Genomic DNA, 23931 nt, shown 5'->3' on the forward strand with positions numbered 1-23931 from the left:
TCAGCTCCGGCATCGCCGCCACCTCCCTGGCCCTGAACTTTCACCCTCCCGGGACGTGTGCCGCCTGCCCTGCAGGGCCGGGGTCCCGATGCCGCCTCCCGCGGGTAGCCGGCAGCGCGCTGCCAGCCCCGCATCTGTTCTCATGGCCCGGGGCATGCGCGAGGCCGGGGCGTCGGGCTCGGGACAGTGGAGAATACCGGTGTCGCCCTCCCTCCAGCCCACCCCGGCTCGCAGAGACCCGCGCCTCCCTGACTCGGACTACCGCGCCCTGGCGGGCCGCCCTCCAGTCCCGCGCGGCGGGGCAGCGCCAGCCTCAACCTGGGAGAGCGCCCGCAAAGAGCGCGGGCGCCCCACCCCTGCCCCGGGCTGGCGGACGGCGGCGGCGGCGGCGGCGGGCGGCTCCGCGGCGCGGGGACTACTTTCCGCCGCGCGCCCGCGCCCCGCCCCTTGTCCCCGCGCGGCGGAACGCTCCGCGCTACGCCGCTGGCGGCAGGATACAGTGAATCCAGCGCGACTTATAAGAGCTCCTTGTGCGGCGCCATTTTAAGCCTCTCGGTCTGTGGCAGCCGTGCTAGCCCGGCCCCGGGAGCGAAGAGCGAGGGGAGGCGGAGACGGAGCAAGGTCCGAGGAGCAGCTCCGGTCCCCGTCAAGCCGCCAACGCAGGCCGAGGACGGTCGGACTCCCGCCGCGGGAGGAACCTGTTCCCCTGAGGTGCTTGGGCGCTCCTTTCCTTACCCGTCTGGGGCTGCTCCCGTTCCCGCTTCGGAGCCAAACTTCGTCGCGGGCGCGCGGTCCCGGCGGCGGCTGGGAGCCGGACCCGGCGCAGCCCGAGGCCCCGGGGTGGGGAGCGGAGAGGGGCGTGTGGGCTGGGGGCGCCGGGGAGGCGGCAGAGGCGGACCGCGCCCGGGGGGCGGAGGGCGGCGGCCGGGCCCGGTTCCGGTCGCGCGGCTCCTTCGGGGGCGCCGGGGGTGCCGCTTTTGGGGAGGGGGCGCCGCGAGGGCGCGTCCGGGAGGTCGGGTGGCCAGCGGGGTGGGCGGGTGGGTGGAGGGGGCTGTGGTTTCCGTCCCGGGCTCAGGCCGCGGCTGAGTTTGGGGGAGGGACCCTGCGCCTCGGGATGCGCCGGGGCCGGGGTGGGGGGCGGGGTGGGGACGGGGGACTCCGCCTTCCCGGCCTCCGCGGGGAGTTGGGGTGCGGGCGCTGGGCCTGGGACGCCACGTGAGGTCCTATCTCCAGGTTCCGTCTTTCGTGCTTAAGGACAAATTTTTTCGAGGGTTAATAAGAGGTTAGTGATTTTTAATGGCCTGCCGGTGTGAGTGCGCTCGTTTAAATCGGAGCAACTTTAAACCTTAGAGGATCCAAACTGTTAGTGCAGACCGTGCGATGCGCCAGGAGGATTTGCACAGATAAAAATACATGTCTTGCACCTACATTTTCTTGTACGGTGCAGGTGAGTGAAAGCGGGCGTGCTAGGGAGGTCCTGGGAAAAATAAGGGCGAGGGCGGCTGGCTTACTGTCTCTTATCAAGTGACCCAAAGGACTCAGCCTGCGACTGCTTCGAGAATTGTGTTCCTGGAGATTCTTTATTCAAATAGTTTCACGGCAACTAAACTTGATTTTGAGAGCACTTTCCAGCGGGGTGGATTTTCCCCTCGCTACGAAATGGCCCGCAGGAAATTCAAGCGTTGCAACTTCGTTCCGTGTTTTGTCTGGAGAGAGGACTTGGAACTGAGACTTTCAAAGTTCGCTTTTCACAGCCTTCTCCTGAGTCCACTAAACTTGAAAGCTTTGCCAGTCGGGTGTAGCTGTTTGCTTCGTTTTCTTTTCGGTGTTGGAGGGAACATTGTCTCCTACTTTGTATCTTCCAGACATCTGTGGTCTCCCCCCACCCCCACCCCGGGTTTGTGAGTGGTGAATGAAGGGAGACTGGTCTGCTGGTATGCAGAGGTCGGCAAAAGGAAATCGAGGAGTGGTTTTAGTGAAACGAGAGCTTTGTGTCGTGAATAGTGGTGGCTTAGACTAGACAGCAGCTTGAAGAGACGGCTCGCCTTTGATAAAGTCTGGGCTGCTGTTTTTCAGATGGCCAAGTTATAAGTATTTTGTCTGGAACTTGGGAAGCCGTTTCCTTCTGTCTCTTGGTGTACATTCAGTACCTTCGGCTATCTTCCTGTTAACGTGTTGTCTTAAGAGATACTGGACATAGCTTGACTTTTTTTTTGTTGTTAATGTTTCTGTTTAATATCTGCTTAGATTAGTGACAAACATTTGTTTGGGAGGCATTTTTTTCGGTCTGAACTAAGGTGGCTGCTACATTTATTTTATTTTTACATTTAAGCGCACAAATCTCTGGGTTAAAAAAAAAAAGGTGCCATAATGTTTGCGAATATCTTTTCATAAAATTTGATTAATTTGCGTCCAGTATTCATTACTTTGACCTAGTCTTTGTTCTGAAGGCCATGTACGAGGCCCTAAAGTGATTGCAACAGTAATTTGAAAAACTTCCAGGAGACTATTCTATAGGATTAAAGGAATGCTGAGACTATTCAAGTCTGAAGTCCTTGAGGGGGGAATTAAAAAACTGTGCTGCAAAGTTTAGTTAGTATAGCATGTAACTTAGAGTCCTTGCGGAGTTCTAGGCTGATTTTCCCAGAAGCTAGAGCAGTCATTTAAAGTTGCTTTCAAGAAAAACCAAATTTTAAAAGGTGGCTTAAAAAAAGTAAAACATTTAGTAGTGTTAAAGTGTCAGTGTCCAGAAGTTTTCTTTTTAAACATATTCTTTACCAAGATAATTATGTAGATTCCAGTATTAAAACTGAAACCGGATTGAGCTTCTTACTGTTACTAGTGATAAATGGAATAAAATTATCCATATAAATGAAGTTGTATATTTTTCTTTTCATATACACTTCCCTCCTCCACTCCCCAAATAGGAAGAGAAAACTTGAAGTAGGCTAATTTCTCTGAGTGTTTTGAGATTTGGTTCTTGGGAAAGCTATATGCAGACAGCCTGTTTCATTGTTGGGAGGAGTGGAAAGAAGAGTGTATTGTTGAAACTAGGGACATGGAGAATTCAAAAATTTGAATCTCACTCTTTTATACTTGTAAGTAGCAGTGAAATTAAAATCCCAGAGATAGGTTGTTTGTAGTATCTTCAGCCAAATGAAACTTTTGTGTTGTTGAAATGAAACAATACAGCATCCAGTTATAATGAGATTTTGTTTCTCTTTTATGGTTTACTAGTTGCTGATAATAACTGCAGAGGAGTAGGTGGTAAATTTTAAGTATGTACTTTGAGCTTGGTTGGAAGCGTGCTTGATTGCCAGCCCAGGGCAGAAAGGATGAATGCTTTTAGAGCAGGACAAACTTGTAATAAAAAGTATTAACAACTGTTTCGTGCTGCATGTTGACTTGTGACTTTGGTTGTGAAAACACTAGTTGTATTAACTTAGTTGTATTCTTGTAGCTCTCTTTTTGTTGGGAATACGATATCTTTTGTTGAAACAGTTTGAGTAAAAAAGCATTTTTGTATCTTAAAAGTAAGTAGTAAAACATAGACTAGTAGCTACTTGTGTTAGTCCAGAGCTTGTATCTTTTGCCTCTTGGACCCTCATTGAGAGAAGACTGATTTGCAAAATCAGTCTTCATTCTTTTAACAGATTATTGTTTATGTAATACTGTTCTAATTGTGTCTTGATAGATAACCAGGCTAATGGGCTAAAATAAATGTATACTTTGTAAGTTCCAGGAAAGGAAAATATGTGATTTGTTGTATTGCTTGAAAATGAATAGGAGTTACCTTGTGTAGTTCTTAATCACTTAAACTCTGGAGAAAGTTCTTTATTTCCTCTGTTTACTTAAGAATGCTGCTTTTGTGTTGTATGCAAGTCTGAGCTTGACCAGGTTTGAAATCTAGATACTTCTGTTGAGGCCTGAACCGTGTATCCCTGAAGCATGTATTTAAATTTGCTCCCTAAGGAAAAAGAAGCTCTTATAAAAGAATCAGTCATGTTAGCAACCCTTTTTAGAGATTAACTATCTTGCTAATTGTGAGCATCTTTTGTTTTAAAAGATACTATTCTCTAGCCTCAACGTCTCCTCAAACCTGATGCAGCTGAGTGACAATAGCGTCAGGGCATGTTTTCATTGCATGCTTTGGTCACATTGAGTGCCCTCCAGTGGATATAATGTAATGCTGGTGATTTTTTCCCCCCATAAAATTTGTGTGAAATATATTTATGAATAGTTTTGGTGAGAAAGCATCAGTCAAGAAAACTTTTTAATTCTAGAATAGGATGTTCATATTATTATTGCTAGTTAAAAGATTGGCTTTAGAACATGTCATCTCAGCCATTATTTGCAGGAGAAAGGTCAAAGTTAAATCAGGAGTTAAATTCTGTCACTTTTTGTAGGAAGTTCTGCTTAAATATAATTATAAACCAAAAACTTAGTCTAAACATCCTAGTATCTGGGCTTCCCCGATGGCTCAGATGGTAAAGAATCCACCTGTGATGCAGGAGACCCAGGTTCAGTGCTTGGGTTGGAAAGATACCCTATAGGAGAGAATGGCTATCCACTCCAGTGCTCTTGCCTGGAGAATCCCATGGACAGAGGAGCCTGGCGCGCTGCAACCCATAGGGTCAGAAAGAGTCAGACGTGGCTGAGCGACCTAAAACTGAGCCATATTAATGAATTTTAGAAACTAAGATTCTCAGATAAAGTTAACAAAAAAGTGAATTATCAATTTGTCTAAAATTTCTTATACAATAAAACTGAAGTAAGTCTTCAACCTGGTTACATTTTCAATATTATGTCTGTTAAGAATTGGTTATCAACAAAGAATATTATGTCTGTTAAGAATTGGTTATCAACAAAGCTGGTTGAGTCAACTTATGTGAACTCCAGAGTATAATGCGTAGTGACTACAGGCATTTGTGTAGAGTATACATTTGTATAGTGCTTTGATGCACTATTCCCATATTTTGACCTTTAAATTCTTCAATAAAAACTCCTCCACACTCCTGTGTTACAGTTCTTGCTATTTCTCTTAGTAGCATTATTTTATGAAAATGCTTATTTCAAATCAGATTCTGATTAATAACAGGAATAAAACCCATTTAAAAATAGCTTTTAGAAGTCAAATGGTCATTTTTATGGAAAACACTCAGCTTAGAAAAAATGTTTTTACCTTTGTATGTTTTCCATAAATAGGTGGTTGAAATGAAGTTTAAAAGTTAATTGATTGAGTAGGGAGGGAAAATGACCATATCACTTACTGCTCCATTTTGCTCTGGAATTTAGTATGATTTTGTGGAAACATTGATAATGATTTTCGACTATTTAAGAAATGTATTATTGTTATATCTTTTTAAAAACATAAGGCAAGAATGCCTCAGCTGTTTTATATTTCAGAATGGGTTGTGATCCTTCATAAAGGATCATGTATGGAATAAGTAATGTCCAAGTCCGTAACTATTATTTTCATCATTTACTGAATCAAGGTCAAATAGCTTGTGTTCCAGTTTCAAAGATTTTTATGAGAAGAGAGTAGATTTGAAAGTTCTCTTGAAAACTGTGTACATCTTTAAAAAAAAAAAATTCTGCCTGTTAGGGACCTAATTCATCTCTTGAAATTGGCCACTTGTCTTCATGCAACAATTTGACAAACAATATAAGTGACTAAGATCTCTGTCACAAACCATATAGGATTGATCTTGCATCCCAGTGGGAGTAGCTACTCGGTATCTCCAAGCGGTATGGGCTCACTGGGCCCCTGTGAACTACAACAAATTAAGAGAACATATGTCCCATCTAAGCCAATCTTCAGCTGCAGCCATTGTGTGGAAAGCAGTTTAGGTTTCCACATCATCTGAATTTTTTCTTTCTTCTAAGAGAAGCAGGAAATATGGATTAATGTGCATCTCATGATTTGCACCAATGGGGCTTGGTGGCTTAGCAGTAAAGAATCTGCCTGGGATGCAGGAGTTGCACAAGCTGTGGGTTTGATCCCTGAGTTGGGAAGATCTCCTGGAGGAGAAAATGGCAACCCACTCCATTATTCTTGCCTGGAGAATCCCATGGACAGAGGAGACTGGTTGGCTAAAGTCCATAGGGTCACAAAGAGTCTGACACTACTGAAGCAATGTAGCACACACATGATTTGCACATGTTGGTAGGTGAAATTCATGTTTTAAGACATTTTAACACAAATTAAATACACCTATTGGCAGGATCTGCCAGTTTGTGACATCTGCAGTGAACCATTTGGAGTTTAATGATGATTCTATTAAGTGACTGAAGGTAGTACAATTCTGTATCTTTGTCTCTATATATACATATTGACACAACTGAGTGAGTAACATTTTTACTTTCATAACTTAGTAAATAAAGATTTGATAAACCATTAGGTTCATATTTGGCATTTTAAGAATGCCTTGTATCAATTGACTATATAAACAGATTAGGAACTTAAAGCAGGTTCATATCATTAACTCTGTGAAACCTGGGAAACCTGCACTTAAAAAGCTTAAGAATTAAGATGGATTGGATCAAGGAAAAAGAGAAGAAAGAACAGACTTGTTCATCACTTGATCATCTTAAGTATAGTTTTTAAAGTGTTTTCTTGAAAGAGGTCTTAAAACTTAACATTGAAGGTGCTTAAAATGCTGGACAAATTCTGGCTGTGTGTAAACAATCATATCAGCCTGAAGTTTTATTGATGTCTTTAAGTCACATCCTGGTTTTCAGCTCAAGTCTGCATTTCTGTGATGATCTATTTTTCAGACTAGATTTAAAACTGAAAAGCAAAGTTTAGATAATGAAAAATTAATTGAATGTTAGTTTTTTTTTTAAGTAATAGCTTACTCCTATTTGATCAGAATATATTTTAAAATTTTTTATGAGTATAGTTGCTGTACCATGTTGTGTACCATGGAGTGAATCAGCCGTACGTACACGTATATCCCCTCTGTTTTTGGATTTATTTCCCATTTAGGTCACCACAGAGCATTAAGTAGAGCTCCCTGAGCTGTATAGTCTATTCTCATTAGTTGTCCCTTCTATACATAGTAGTATTATCTATTTTGTACATAGTAGGAGAAGGCAATGGCACCCCACTCCAGTACTGTTGCCTGGAAAATCCCAGGGACGGAGGAGCCTGGTGGGCTGCAGTCCATGGGGTCGCTAAGAGTCGGACATGGCTGAGCGACTTCACTTTCACTTTCCACTTTCATGCATTGGAGAAGGAAATGGCAACCCACTCCAGTGTTCTTGCCTGGAGAATCCCAGGGACGGGGGAGCCTGCTGGGCTGCCGTCTCTGGGGTCGCACAGAGTCGGACACGACTGAAGTGACTTAGCAGCAGCAGCAGTGCAGTCCCAATCTCCCAATCCATTGCATCCCCTGGTCAGAATAAATTTAGGCAGGCAGTCAAATAGATATTGGTCAAGTCTTTTGCTGATAGGGCAAGATTCTTCATTTCCAGAGTTTGAAAAGTTGTATATTTAGTCTTTAGATTACATGTTTAAGTGGCCTACTATGTTTGTACTGAAAGTACAAACCATAAGCCAGCATTGGTTTTAAAAAGTATCATCTGAAAATAGTGCTGCTGACTGCAATTGTGTTTATATGATATGATATAGAATGCAAGCCAAACTGAGCAGTGGACTTTTCAGAACACGTTTGTCCCAAGGTGCTCACCCCTTGGCCTGTTCCACAATCCCCATATAACTTTACAGAACCACTGTAAAATTTTTCTTGTAACAGTCCAGAAAATTCCGGCCTCTGATTTCTTTTGAACTTGTTGAAAAGCGTCCCCAACCCCCAGATAGTTTGAAAAGTGTGATATATGGATGGATGCTGTTAAGGTGAAGCTGCTTCATAGCAATGCCAATTTGCTCCCCTATTTATTTCCATCTGTTTCTTCATTAACATTCCCATTTTTTTACTTGTAATTTCATAACTCTCGTTGCTGGACTGATTTTCCTTTTAACTGATTTAACAGGTGTGTTAGTTAAAAAATCTGGGGGTTGGGGAGATATTTTTAACCTGTTTAATTTGAAGTTCATCAGTCCACATGGCACACAGGTGATAGCTGTGGTAAATCTTGTCTTTCATGCTGGCGGCTGATCTGACTTGGAAGTAAAAGATGTGCATGTGCTACAGGGTGCCTGCTAAGTTGCTCTGAACAGGTTTATGATGACTGAAATACTTGACATGTATTTAGTCATACTTTATTGTACGTTATCTGTATAAAAATGTGAGAAGTTAGATTTACTGCAAACTTTCTTAAATGCAATTTGAAGGTGATCTTAATGATTTTAATTTGCTTCATGGAGGGGTGGCTGTTGTAAAAGCCTCCCCCCTCCCCCCAACCCCGAAGTATAATTCAGTGGTTTGCAGAGAAGGGTGTAGAGAATGAGTATGTCTTTGGAGTTATCTGTGTAGTAGATGAATGACACGTGTACCTGAGGAACACCGGTTTCTTGGAAACATTTCTCAATCCAGTTAACTCTGGATGTTTCTGAGTGGTATCCTTTCTCTTGTGTAGAAGTGCTGAGGTAGACACTTAGAATCTTTCCTGAGCCACTGAAAGAATGTAGCAATGTCAAACATTACTTTATATTCAACAGTTCATTTAGATACAAAGTGGAAGTCGCTCAGTCTTGTCTTACTCTTTGCGTATATAATCCATGGAATTCTCCAGGCCACAATACTGGGTGGGTAGCCTTTCCCTTCTCCAGGGGATCTTCCCAACCTAGGAATTAAACCCAGATTTCCCGCATTGCAGGTGGATTCTTTACCAGCTGAGCCACAAGGGAAAGTAGACAATAAATGTTACATAGGGAACATAGTAAGTTGATGTACTACTCTCTAGATACATTCATAAATTTAGTCTTTCTGGTACTTTGCTTTATTTTAAAGTTGTTTCATTTAAAGTTCATTTAGTTGGAAAAGCCACATGATATGAAATGAGGTTTATATTGTTCTGACTTTTAGTTATAGATGTCCTCTGTGATCCATTTACAAGGTAAAATTCATGTTATATATGATAGTTGTCCCTAGGTCACTATTTTCTGCCTTAATTCTGCTGTCATTTTTTCATAGGTCCTAAATCAGAGTGCCAGCCAGTCTATTCCCCATAGAATGAAAAGAGGCTAGATTAGGAGATGAGAAATCTGGGAGTAATTCATAAGGCAGAGTAATGATAATTAAAATACTGAAATAGATATTTTCTTTTGTAAGAATACTTATATTCTTGAATCATGCTTGAAGAATGCCCTGACTGTATGCTGAAGGGCCTTAGGCTTCTCCTTATTGCCATTATACACCAGATCATATTACATTTCTCTTCAAAGTGCGAAGATAGGAAGACTGTTTAACCTTTTCTTTGCTCCTCAAACTAACCCCCATTCCCCCATGAGAAACTAAGTAAGCAGGAATTCCTTCGCCTTCTATTATCAGTCTGCATGGAGGATCCATCGTTATAATGAAGCGTTATATTCTAGTCAGAGGCCAGTCCTGACACATGACTTTTGTAGGACTTGCTTCTTTTAGTTATGCTTCTGTTCTGTATGTATTACCCTTATCTTCCCAGGTTTGGATCCCATTGCTGTTTTGGCTCTCCATTTCCCACATTTTATCATCTCTTGGAATCCATTCACTGTCTGTCTAGAACTCATAGTCTTCAGCACATGCTTTTTATTGTCAGTCTTTTCTGAGAATGTTTTCTTTTTCTTGCTCCAGCTATAGCCTAGCTTCTCCCCATAATGCTACTGACCTTGCAGCTCTCTCAGGTGGTGAGTGTTTCCTCTTCCTGTGCACCTTTTATTGGTGAACCAGAAGGTGGAGGAAGTGTCCTCTTTGTTCCTCATTGTCACTTCTTGACCATTCTTTTCCAAAACTTTCAGCTTTGACTCTCATGCTATCAAATTATTACCACCTACTACTCTCGTTATCTTAAGTCATTACCAACTTTCCTGGTTTATTCCCCTACTTCCTTGAACACTTGTCTTCTGGCTCACTGTCATCTTATTTTTGTTATAATTCTTGGTAATACCAATATTTGTGTAGACAAGTGCTACTCAAAATGTCCCACACTCTGAGAACTGTTACAGTATGAATTGCAGTAAATAGTTTGTGCCAGAAAGTAACTCAGCTCTGTCACTAAGTTCAGTGTTTAGTTCACCTGACTTTTTTTTTGGTACCAAAATTTTTTTGATGAAAGAAGCAGTATGTTGGTTTATATAATCTGGCACAAGCTCCGTAGGGTGTTGTGGTCTGGTGCTTTGAGTAACATTGATATAGAGAGTGCCTCCAATACTCTGACCTCTTAGTTCCTTGGTTTCCTCTCCTCCAGTAACCTTATTTTTCTGTCTGATTCAGCCACCCTAATTCCAACAGCTCTTCAGTGATAGATAACTTCACTCTGTCAAAGCTTTTCAGTATCCCTCACCCTCACTTCTACTCAGCTCTCAACAACCTTGTCCCTCCCTGACTTCATGCCCAGTGGTCTTTGGTCTCTGAGTTCATCTTTCCTTATGACTGTGTCTTTTCCGTCTCAAACCTCCCAATACTTCCTCCCCCATATGTCTCCTTTGCTTTCTGTTTCACAAAGCATGTCGAATAATTGGAAGATTTCCTGTATGCTCTCACATCTATGACTGTGCCGTTCACCTTCTCTGTCATTTATGGACAAACTGTAGTGTTCAGAGGTGAGGACAACCAGCTCATTTCTATACTAGATCCCATGCCCTCTTGCTCTCAAGAATATAACTCTTCCTACTTTCTCTTGCATCCTTGATTTTTCCTTCTGTGAGTTTGCATGATCTTTGTCCCCGTTTTAAAAAAATCTTTTCTTCTTGTTTCCCCTTTCATGCACCCAGTCTGCTTCTCTTTTGAGTAAGACACCTTGAAACAATTGCTTGGATACACTCTCACCCCTTTTCAACTTCTACCAGTGACCACCACTGTATAAATCTCTCATCCTCATCACACTTAACCTCTCAGTAGCACTTGGCACAGTTGCTTGAGACACGTTTCACTTGGCTTCTAGGCCACCATATCTGCTAGCAGGTTTTTTCCCTGCCTTACTGGTGGTTCCTCCTTACTCTTTGCTCTTTCTGTTATGTCTCATCTGTACATTGGAATGGCTGAAACTTCAGCACTTGGATCTCTCGTTTTTCATTGTCAAAATACACTCGAGTCTCGTAGCTTTAAACATAGTATTTAACCTGTTTGCTGACGGTTTCCAGATTTATATCCTTAGCCGGAGTTTCTGCCCTGAACTATAGGTCATGATAGCCAACGTTTCCCCCAACATTTTGGATGTCTTAAGAAGCATCTCAAATGTAATGTATCTAAAACTGAGCTCCCAATTTCTCCTAAGGCTGCTTGAGTTAGTATGTCCTAAAATGCACCTTTTTAGTTACACCAAAAACCTTGCTCTTCTTGACTGTCTTTCTGTCACTGTACCCTGTCTGAAAATTGTCTGTTCTTCTAATATAGATGCAAAATTCAGCCATTTCTTACTATGCCGTTTCATAGCCATGCCATCCTAGGGTTACTGAAGAGGTCTTACTGGTCTTCCTGCTTACATTTGTTCCCTTTAAATGTAATCTCAACATAGTGACCAGAATAATCCTTTTAAAGCAATGATCATAGAACTTTTCTGTTCAAAAACCTCCAGGGGCTTATGGTCTCATTCTGTAAAAGCACACTCTCCTGTGTGTTTAGACTATTCTCTCTATCACCTACTTCTTTCCTCCTGTCACTCATCAAAGAAATAAAACTGAAAGGATTTAAGAAAGGAGTGGAAACCAGGAAAATAACGACAGCAGTCATGCCGGTGACACAGGTGGTGGTGACTTAGGTCAGGTGGCACTGGGCACAGAAGAGCTAGGTTGGAGGGATGCTTAGGAGGTGCAGGCTCTGTAAACCCAGTTCTTCATTAATTTCCTACCTCCTTTCTTGCTTGTTTTTCTTTAGCCTTCAACACTGTCTAACATCATAGATATTTTACCATTTTTTCCTCCTCTTTTTTTTTTTCACCTCCTAGAACATAAGCTCTAGAAAGACAGGGATTATTGTCTATTTCCTCACTTTTTGCTTTCTTCCCAGTGCCTAGAATCATAGTGTACACTAGTTGATTAGTGAATATGTGTTGAGTGAATGACTTTTAAATCTTCTCACCTCACTTTGGATCTTTCCCAGTAGCACATAAGTATATTCCATCTTTGCAGAGGTGGTTCTTTACTGTCATTTATGGCTCCCGTTAGATTGAGTTCTTCCCGATTGACGCATTTTCACTTTACCATCTTCTTTTACTTGGTTTGTTGCACTTAATCATATTCTGAAGTAACCTGTGTTTACTTGCTTCTTTTCTCCTTTCACGATCTTGTTCTGGTTTGTATACCTGGTACTCAGAACAGTGTGTGGAAGTTCTAGATGCTAATAAATATTGGTTGAATAGGTGAATATTCTGGAATTGGATGACTTTTGTTTCTTTGCAGCTAATGCCCCTTTAATTTCTCTGCTCCCTTTCACACTCTGAAAGACATATCCTGTGGATATGGTCTTCATCTTTCATCTCCTATTTCAGTTTGTGTTTGGCTTTTATTATCAGTGAACCTCCTTTTGCTGAACTCATTATTGGACCTCCATGTTGACCAATGAAAGAGATACTTTTTACCTTTAGTCTTGCTGGGTCACTTTAGCATTTGGTGCATTTTTGTTTTTGAACTTGCCTTTGGAACAGGAGTGTCCAGTAGAACTTTCTGTGATAATGGAAATGTTCTACATCTGTGAGGTTGATATGGTAGCCACCAGCTACATGTGACTCTTGAGCACTTGAAATGTGGTAATGTGACTGAGCTAAATTTTAATAAAAATTTAAATAGCCGTGTGTGACTAATGGCTATTTTTTCTCACATACTCCAAGCTCAGGAAGTATCACAGCCTAATTGCGCAATCCAAATGCCTAGGAGTCATTTTTTTTTTTCATCCCACCCCCAACCCCCTGTGTCTACATGTTCATTATCTACGTCTGTGTCTCTAATCCTGCTCTGCAGTCTGTACCATTTTTCTAGGTGCCACATATATGCATTAAAATACAGCATTTGTTTTTTTCTTCCTGACTTGCTTCACTCTGTATGATAGACTCCTAGGTCCATCCTCTTTACAAATTTCCCAATTTTTTTCATTTTTATGGCTAAGTAATATTCTACTGTATAAATGCACCACAACTTCTTTATCCATTCATCTGTCGATGGACACTTTGGTTGTTTCCATGTCCTGGCTATTGTAAATAGTGCTGCAGCGAACGTTGGGGTACATTTGTCTTTTTTTATTGGAATATAATTGCTTTACAATGTTGTGTTAGTGTCTCCTGTACAGTGAAGTGGATCAGCTATATGTATAAATATATCTCCTCTCCCCCGACTTCCTCAAACCCCTCATCTCTTCCTTCTAGGTCATCACAGAGCTAGCACCAAGCCAAGCTTTTTGTGCTTTATAGCAGATTCCCACTAGCTTGCTATTTTACGGGCTTCCCTGGTGACTTAGTGGTAAAGAATCTGCTTGCCAATGTAGGAGACCTGAGTTCAATCCCCAGTTTGGAAAGATTCCCTGGAGAAGAAAATAGCAACCCAGTTCAGTATTTTTGCCTGGGAAATGCCTTGGACAGAGGAGCATGGTGAGCTACAGTCCATGGGGGGTCACAAAGAGACATGGCTTAGCGACTAAACAGCAACATCTGTTTTACACATGGTGCTGTGTATATGTCAGTCCTAGTCTCCCAATTCGTCTCACTCTCCCCTTTCATCCCTGATGTTCACACTTCCGTTCTCTTACGTCTGCAACTCTATTCCTGCCTTGGAAATAGGTTCATCTGTACCTTTTTTGTAGATTACACATTTATGTGTTAATGTACAATATTGATTTTCTGACTTCACTCTATATGACAGACTCTAGGTTCATCTACATCTCTACAAATGACTATTGAATTCTTTTCAGTGGCTGAGTCATATTCCACTGTATACATGTAACACATCTTTCTCCATTAATCTGTCATTGGCCATTTGGGTTGTTTGCATGTCCTGACTAGTGTAAATAATGCTGCAGTGAACATTGGGGTACATGTGTCTTTTTGAATTATTATTTTTTCAGGGTATATGCCCAGGAGTGGGATTGTTGGAGTCATATGTTGGTTGTGTTTTTTAGTTTTTAAAGGGACCACCATACTGTTCTCCATGGTGCCTATGTCAGTTTACATTCCCACCAACAGTGCAGCACAGTTCCCTTGTCTCCACACTCTCTTCAGGATTGGTAGACTTTTTGATGATGGCCATTCTGACTGGTATGAGGTGAATACGTCCTTGTAGTTTTTATTTGCATTTCTCTAATCATTAGTGATGTCAAGCATCTTTCCATTCACCTCTTGGCCATCTGTATGTATTCTTTGGAGAAATGTCTATTTAGGTCTTTTGCTCACTTCTTGATTGTTTATATGTGTGTGTGTGTGTATATATATATATATATAATTTTAAATTTAACCTTTTTGCTTGTTTTTGCTTGTGCTGGGTCTTTGTTGCTGTGTGTGGACTTCTCATTGCTGGGGTTTCTCTTGTTGTGGAGCGTGGGCTTTAGGGCACATAGGCTTCAATAGTTGTGTCTTTCAGGCTCTTGAGAACAGGCTCAGTAGTTGTAACACATGGGCTTAGTTGCTTCATGGCATATGAGATATTCCTGGACTAGGGATCGGACACATGTCTCTTGCATTGACAGGCAGATTATTTACCACTGAGCCACCAAGGAAGCCCTGTTTTGTTTTGTTTTGTTTTTTAATTGAGCTACATGACCTGTTTGTGTATTTTGGAGATTAATCCTTTTGTCAGTTGGCTTTGCAAATATTTTCTTCCTTTGTGAGGATTGTCTTTTCATCTTGTTTATTAGGAGTCATCTTTATTTTTTTTTTTTTATTTTATATTATTTTTAAACTTTACAATATTGTATTAGTTTTGCCAAATATCGAAATGAATCCGCCACAGGTATACCTGTGTTCCCCATCCTGAACCCTCTTCCCTCCTCCCTCCCCATACCCTCCCTCTGGGTCGTCCCAGTGCAGCAGCCCCAAGCATCCAGTATCGTGCATCGAACCTGGACTGGCGACTCATTTCATACATGATATTATACATGTTTAAATGCCATTCTCCCAAATCTCCGCACCCTCTGCCTCTCCCACAGAGTCCATAAGACTGATCTATACATCAGTGTCTCTTTTGCTGTCTCGTACACAGGGTTATTGTTACCATCTTTCTAAATTCCATATATATGCGTTAGTATACTGTATTGGTGTTTTTCTTTCTGGCTTACTTCACTCTGTATAATAGGCTCCAGTTTCATCCACCTCATTAGAACAGATTCAAATGTATTCTTTTTAATGGCTGAGTAATACTCCATTGTGTATATGTACCACAGCTTTCTTATCCATTCATCTGCTGATGGACATCTAGGTTGCTTCCATGTCCTGGCTGTTATAAACAGTGCTGCGATGAACATTTGGGGTACATGTGTTTCTTTCAATTCTGGTTTCCTCAGTGTGTATGCCCAGCAGTGGGATTGCTGGATCATAAGGCAGTTCTATTTCCAGTTTTTTAAGGAATCTCCACACTGTTCTCCATAGTGGCTGTACTAGTTTGCATTCCCACCAACAGTGTAAGAGGGTTCCCTTTTCTCCACACCCTCTCCAGCATTTATTGCTTGTAGACTTTTGGATCGCAGCCATTCTGACTGGCGTGAAATGGTACCTCATAGTGGTTTTGATTTGCATTTCTCTGATAATGAGTGATGTTGAGCATCTTTTCATGTGTTTGTTAGCCATCTGTATGTCTTCTTTGGAGAAATGTCTATTTAGTTCTTTGGCCCATTTTTTGATTGGGTCATTTATTTTTCTGGTGTTGAGCTGTAGGAGTTGCTTGTATATTTTTGAGATTAGTTGTTTGTCAGTTGCTTCATTTGCTATTATTTTCTAGGAGTCATCTTTAATTCCTCTCATCTACTGCAGTCAGTCCATCAGTAGAGCCTCTTTTTTCTGTCTCCAAAGTATTTCTCTAATCGAGCTACTGTTTGTGCCCAGTGCTGGTAGCCTAGCCTAAGCCACCATCTGTCACTGGACATTGCTTTACCGGTTTACCTTTTTCCTGTTACCCTTTCAGTTTTTTTTATTATAGCCAAGGTCAGTTTTGAAGAACTCAAATAGGATCTTGTTCACCTGCTTTATAACCCTTCATGGATTTCCAATGGCATTTAGAATAAGAAATCCTTTTTTTTTTTTTTAAGGGCTGAAAAGCTCTACATGGTCTGGCTACTTTCAACCTCATTATAATTACTCTTTCCCACTATTATCAAACTACTGTGGTTGTAAAAGATAGTCCTAACAGTTCTGGAATTGTGCACATTATTTCTGATTTCTGGAATATTCCTGCTCTGCTCCTTATGTGCTGGCTCCTGTGCATCTTTAGGTCTCAGCTTGAAGGCTCCCTTGAAGGCCGCCACAGAAGCCTGTGGCTGCTCTTCACGCAGGGCCTTCACTTGTCCCAGTGTGGTTTCCACTGCCTTCTCCCACTTGTCACTCAACTACACACTTGTGATTGTTACAGGTTACATACTTGTTACACTTGTTACACACTTGTTACACTCCTTGTAATTGTTTATTCAGTTGTCTGTGTCTCTGTCAAGAATGTAAGGACCATGTCTGTTGTCTGTTTTATATCGCCGCTATATCCTCAGAATCTGTTCTTATTCTTGGCATATAGCAGTTGCATAACAAATTTGTTGAATATATGAAATCTCTCCATTCATTGCATTTATGCTATTGTTATTGCTTATGCTAGAACTATTGAGTAAATGAAAAAATTATGGAAAAGATTTCTTGTGGGACAGAAAATCTCTTAACCTCACAATTTGGTAAATTGAGAAGACAAAGAACATAATATACCAATTGGGCATTTGTATATAGCTCCAGGTTTTGACTCACTCTCCAGTATATTTTTGGACTCACAATAGAACAGCAGTTTAGAGTTCCTTGAAGTTCTTTGTATTGAGGTACCAGAGTAACATATTGAAAGTAAATGCTTCCTAGCTTATTCTTCTATATAATATTCTCTTCTTCCTAAATGTATGAAAACCTCGTAATTAGGCGACCTAATACTATGGTAAGGCTGTCGAAGGCAGCAGGAGGTCCTTCTGCTTGGAAGAGTGCCATGCTGTTGCTGTGCATGGTGGGGGGCAAAAGTTAGCTAAAGATTAAGTCAGAGTATGTGCTGTCTTAATGAATAGATGGTTCTCAAGGAACTGCTGCTAGGGTTACTCTGTGGAGTCAGGTTTATGTTTTGTTTTTGCGGGTTTTTTTTAGCTTGGGTTACTGTTACACATGGAGTTGAATCATAGTTTGTCTCTATCTGTAGCCCTTTGCTCTGGGAGTAGCAGCATTGGCCACGTCCTTTCCAGCCCAGCTGATAGAAAACCATGGGGCTGGAGCCAGGTAATCTGTGTTTTTTAAAGTTCCAGGTTAGAACCTTTGGGAGGACCAATTTAAATGGTTCTGCAAGCAAGATTGGAGATCTTTTTGGTTAAAAAAACAATTTTAAAGGGGGAAATTGGATGAAGGCAGTCAAAAAAGGTACAGACTTGCAGTTACAAATAAGTGCTGGGGATGTAATGTACGACACGATTAACTCTGCTGTCTGTTATATGTGGAAGTTGTTAAGAGAGTAAATCCTAGGTTCTCATCACCAGAAGAAATTTTTTTCTATTAATTCTGTATCTGTATATGAGGTGATGGATGTTTGCTAAATATACTGTAATAATCCTTTCATGATGTGTGTAAATGAAATCATATTATGTATCTTACACAGTATGTATCAGTTATATCTCAATAAAACTAGAAGAAAAAAATTAGAAACTTTGGGAGAAAATATAAAAATAGCTGTTTGAAGGTACCGGAGAATGGTCAGAAGAAGACAGAATTTTGAGGAGTTGTGTGACCCATGAAAGAAGGGACACACTCACTTGGTGACATCCATATTTCTAAGGCTTCCCTAGTGAGAACTACGACCAGTGTTTCTAGTGAAGTCTAGAACTCATGTAGTATCAGACGATGGAGCTCAGGGTTGCCAGGATGGCTGGAAATTGAGGGTAGGGGATAGGTAGATTCAGAGTGAAGGGAGTCCCAGAGGGAAGCTTCAGAATCTGTGTGTAAACGTGTATGTGTGTGGAGCGGGGGCGATTTCAAGGAGCTCATTTTAAAGCAGTACATGGAACACTGAGAAGTATGAGCAGAGATTTCAGCTTCCACCCTCACTGTGAAGAAGAGTTTGGAGTTTGAATCCTACCAAATTAGGGGGTCTTGGTAAACACTTCATGCTTTTCATTTGAAACCAGAGAACAATCACACTTGAGGACTAAAGATGTTTCCCAGGATTAAGGTAATTCACCCTAAGTCTAAGGGTAAAATCTGAGATAGATCACTTCTAATAATGTGTGAAACCAAGCTCTATAAAATTAAGATGATTTGACTGCCTTAAAGAATGTTTAAAAGAAGACTCCAGAAACCAGAGTTTCCACAATATATCCAATACACAATATCAGATATATAATATACAATCTGTAGTTACTAGACATGTGAAAAATTAAGGAAAAAAAAATTGCCAAAGATCAAGAGGAAAAAAGAATGCTGAAATAAACCAGATGTTAGAATTTGCAGACAAAAATAAGATGAGGGATAGGACCAACATACAATTTGTAACAGCTATAAATGAAATAAAATGTTTTTAAAAAGACTGTCAAACTGGGTTAGAAAAGGACAATATCCAACTTCCTATTCAGTGTATGTTGTTGTTCAGTCGCCAAGTCGTGCCTGACTCTTTGTGACCCCATGAACTGCAGCACAGTTCATAGTGAAGGCTTCCCTGTCCTTCACTTTTCTCCGAGTTTGCTCAAAGTCATGCCCATTAAGTCAGTGATGCCATCCCACCATCTCATTCTCTGTCACCCCCTTCTCCTCTTGCCCTCAATCTTTCTCAGAATCAGGGTCCCCTCTGATGGCCCGGTTCTTGCCCCAAAGTATTGGAGCTTCAGCTTCAGCATCAATCCTTCCAGTGAATTTTCAATATATGAGGCAATTAATTAAAAGAGTCAAAAGGTAAAAGAATTAGCAGAAATATATCAAACAATATATAAAAAACAAAAGTTACAGTATTTGTATCAAAGTCAGCTCGCTATAAGGAATTTATTTGATCCGTATGCTTATGTCTACATTCATTTTTATCTCTGTGGTACATTGTTTAAAAATGCTTTAGGAAACACATTTGGTATGAACATACATAATACAGGTGACTTTGAAGAAAACGGGTTTGAATCACATGCATCAACTGAAAAACTTTTTTCCGCCAGTAAATATAATGCCTATATTTTGATTTTACAGATTTTTGAATAAAATGTGAGGAAAAGTTTCTGTCAGATTAGAGATCACAATATGTGGAATTAAAAAAAAAAAAAAAGACTAGTGTTTGAATCTTGATTCTGTGTCATCCTTGGATGAGTCATTTATCAATTCCTATGTTTCTGAGGGGTAGAGATAACAATATTCATATTTTCCACCATGTGGAGATTGGTTCCCTAACCCCCACCTCTTAATGTTTTCAAAAATGTTCATTGAACATTTTCTGAAAGTACCAGGTGCATAACTGTTGAAAAATTAAACTAAATGGCATAGAAAGTTGGAATTATTAAGACAGTAATATTCTTAACATTCCTCTGTATAAAGATGTTTATTAACTTATAATGAGAAATAAATACACACTATTGGGGGAAAAGTAAATGAAAAAATAAATCATTCTGTCTATGTTGATAGCACTAGAAATTGTTTCTAGAGAGTTAAAAAATAATTCTAGGTAACACATAATTTATGTATTATCATCACATCCTCTTCAGACACTGTCACCATTGGCCAAACATGTGGGTCTAAGTGCTATATTAATAATGACCATCATTAATTAATAACAGTGGCTAACATTGAAGAAAAATGCATGAATATGTTGAACTGTATTTCGGTTTTAGCATGTACCTGCTCTTAATGGCCTGAAATGGTTTTTCTAAAACAGATGGTCTTGATGTGGCTTTCATGTCATTTGGTCCAGTTTCATTTTTTAAAGTAATACTTATTTTTGAAGATACTTTTGGGAAAGCAGTGTGTGAATACTCTTAGTAGCCCACTTAGAAACCCTTTCTGCTGCTGTTCTTCACATTTAGGTTTAATTCAAAAGTAAACTCACTTGCCCCCTGGTTTGTTCTCAGTGAAAGTAAGTAATAAATGGGGTTGGTCAGTTATTGCCTGCCACCTCACCTGGCTTTCAGGGCCTGCAAACTAAGAATGATTTTTACACTTTTTAATGCCTAAAGATAATATCTCAGGTGATAATATCTCATGACACATGAAATTTACAAAATTCAGATTTGCACTTTCCATGAATAAAGTTTTATTGGAACCTAGCCTTGTTTGTTGGGAGAAGGCAATGGCACCCCACTCCAGTACTGTTGCCTGGAAAATCCCATGGACAGAGGATCCTGGTGGGCTGCAGTCCATGGGGTCGCTAAGAGTCAGACACGACTGAGCGACTTCACTTTCACTTTCCACTTTCATGCATTGGAGAAGGAAATGGCAACCCACTCCAGTGTTCTTGCCTGGAGAATCCCATGGACGGAGAAGCCTGGTGGGCTGCAGTCCATGGGGTCGCAAAGAGTCGGACACGACTGAAGCGACTTAGCAGCAGCAGCAGCCTTGCTTGTTAGTGTGCATATTGTCTGTGGTTGCTTTCTTACTGCAGTAGCAGAGTTTAATAGTTGCTACAGAGAGCTTCTGGCCTACAGAACCCTAAAGTATTCACTGTCTGGCCTTTAACAGAAAAAGTTTGCCGACTTCTGTTCTAGGTGAGATAGATTGTTCACAAGTGAATCCTTCATGTTCCTAAAAGCATTAAGTCTCTTAGATTATATATAATTGTTGTTGGCTTAGAGCCTCTATTTTACATTTTAGTTGTTATCCTGCCTACTTTAGAACATTTTTCTTATTTTTAGCATATTCAGTCCGTTAAGTAAGAGCTTGATCTGTGCTAAGCATTTTAGAAACAGTGAGAAACTCATGGAAGAGTCCCAGGCCCTCTCAAAGTTCACTTACTGAGCTTACTTTTTTTTTTTTAATTTCATTTATTTATTTTTAAAGATCAGTGTGCTGGTATGGTGGCGAAGGGAAACTCTTGTAACAAGTTGGAGAAGAGGAAGGTTATGGGATATAAAGCAATGCATCAAATTGCTTATGGAAGCCATTGAGTACTTGCCATTTATTCTGCTGGTAGCCTGAATTTAGAGATTAACATCTGGAAATTTTCTTGAAGTAAAATCTTCCATTTTCTTACTATAATATAGTCATATTTGATGATCCTGCATTTTTCTTGTCAGCATTTGTTCTAGGCACGAAGTATGGAGTATGTAGTGATGCTGTGGTTACTGTGCAAAGATTGTAGTTCTTTAGTCTTACTTATGATACTTTTATTTAAAAATTGTTAACCCTTGCTCTTAACTGCAGCAGTAATTGTTAAATACTAATTTTTACAACTTTTGGGGTGGGGATGGGATGCATGATTTGATTGAAAAGGGATGTGACTGAGCTAAACAAACTTGAATTTGAGGGTTGGTTGTTTTTTTTTTTTCTTAATAGTTTTTTTTCTTAATAGTTTTATTTATTTATTGGTCTTCCTTGGGTCTTAGTCGAAGTGTGCAGGCTCCAGAATTCGGGCTCAGTAGTTGAGACTCATGGTCTCACTGGCTTAGTAGCTCCACGGCATGTGGGATCTTAGTGCCCCAACAAGGGATCGAACCCATGTCCCCTGCCTTGTGTGGTGGATTCTTAACCACTGGACTGCTAGGGAAGCCCCCTGGATTTGAGTTTTAACTGAGCAGTTTACTAGCTATACTCTTATTAACTGCTGCTAGTCATTTTTTTTCATCTGATGGTTGGGGGAATGTTACCTACTTTATGTGGTTGCTGGGAAGAGTTCGTGAGATGACACTTGTCTGAGAACTGAAGTTGCTAGGCATTTAATTATGCTACCTTATTAAATATTTCTAGGGCAGAGTTAGATGTTTACCTGATACTATAAGGAAACACACTAAAGCTGTAAAAGATACTTTTAAAGGTAATATAAATAATTTAATCAAGTATCTGACATTATTTTGTGGTGAAGTTGATTTTTAGAGTATCTCCACTTTAGTAGAATAATTGAATGAAAAAACTCTTAGATTAATTTACTAAAAATAGAAATTTATTGATACAATAAAAATGACATTTGGCTAAATAATTTTTAAAATTGCTGTAAGTTTGATTTCCTTTCTTTTAGAAAACGTTTATTTTTCCTAAGATAAAAAAATGTCTTATAAAAAAATTAAATTTATTTTTTTATTGAAGGACAATTGCTTTACAGAATTGTGTTGTTTTCTATCAACCTTAACATGAATCAGCCATAGGTACACATATATCCCCTTCGTTTTGAGCCTCTCTCCCATCTCTCCCCCATCCCACCCCTCTAGGTTGATACAGAGCCCCTGTTTGAGTTTCTTGAGCCATACAGCAAATTCCTGTCAGCTAGCTGTCTTACATATGGTAATATAAGTTTCCATATATCTCACTCTCTCCTCCCCTCTTCCCATGTCCAGAAGTCTATTCTCTATGTCTGTTTCTCCATTGCTGCCCTGTAAATAAATTCTTCAGCACCATTTTTCTAGATTCTATATATGTGTGTTAGAATACGATATTTATCTTTCTCTTTATGACTCACTTCACTATAATAGGTTCTAGGTTTATCCACCTCAATAATGTCTTTTTTAAAAAGCAGTTTGTGTCTTGAGGTGCTAATGATCAGCTGAGTAGTTTCCACATTTCTTTTGCAGAAAGTCCATTTTATAGATCACTTAGTTTTTATGTTTAGAAACATATACTTAGTGTTTGGCTAACAGTGTGCTAAATGATAGCTGTTTTCTTGGACAAAGTATCATTTCTAATACCAATATATTATTTCTAAACATTTTCTTTTGGAAGTGTGTGTGAGAAGTCTATCTAAAAGTATGTAAATAGCTTGTGTATTAGATACATGTTGTATTTTTTTCTGTGTTTTTTTAATGGCTTCATAGTAATCCTCTATCCCCCTCACCTGGATGATTTACGGTAGTCTCCTAACTCTTCTCCCAGCTTTTCTTTTGCCCCTCATGATCTTTTCTTTTCCATATAGACACTGCTGCTGTGTGACCCCATAGAGGGCAACCCACCAGGCTCCGCCGTCCCTGGAATTCTCCAGGCAAGAACACTGGAGTGGGTTGCCCTTTCCTTCTCCAATGCGTGCAAGTGAAGTCGTGTCCGACTCTTAGCAGCCCCATGGACTGCAGCCCACCAGGCTCCTCCATCCATGGGATTTTCCGGGCAGGAATACTGGAGTGGGTCGCCAGTGCCTTCTCCAATATAGACACTAGAGTGAACTTAAATCTGGAATCACAGGTGTTAGTTACTCTGTTGGCTTCCCAGTATACCTTTTATCGACATGGCCCCTACCTCTTGTCATGATTCCACAGGGGACCTTTCAGTGCTATTTCTTTACAGGTCTTTGCTTTTTTTGCACTGGCTTTCTGCACAGGAGTGTTCTGCCCCATCTTCACCTGGCTAGCTCCTCCTGTATTCCTGTCACTTCCTCTCTCAGCACTCTTTCTTAACTAGTCACCAGCCACTCGCTAGTTACTCTAGTCTTACCTTGTTTATTGTCTTCACAGCAGTTCTCAGTCTTTAAATTGTCTTGTTTTTATTGCTTAACTCTCTAATAGAATGTAGGCTTTCCTA

At 40.4% G+C, this 23931-nt stretch overlaps 1 protein-coding gene across 5 annotated transcripts in view; it reads left to right on the top strand.

Moving 5' to 3' along the window:
- Positions 1–514: 514 nt before the first annotated feature.
- CTNNB1 (catenin beta 1) overlaps positions 515–23931 on the top strand; it is a 49618-nt gene continuing 26201 nt past the window's right edge. For all 5 annotated transcript variants that reach the window (XM_025272907.3, XM_025272906.3, XM_025272904.3 and 2 more), the window contains exon 1: positions 515–711. The gene's annotated coding sequence lies outside the window, so the exon portion shown is untranslated. The remainder of the gene's footprint in view (positions 712–23931) is intronic.

Source organism: Bubalus bubalis, chromosome 21 (genome assembly GCF_019923935.1).
Source record: "Bubalus bubalis isolate 160015118507 breed Murrah chromosome 21, NDDB_SH_1, whole genome shotgun sequence".
Lineage (NCBI taxonomy): Eukaryota > Metazoa > Chordata > Mammalia > Artiodactyla > Bovidae > Bubalus > Bubalus bubalis.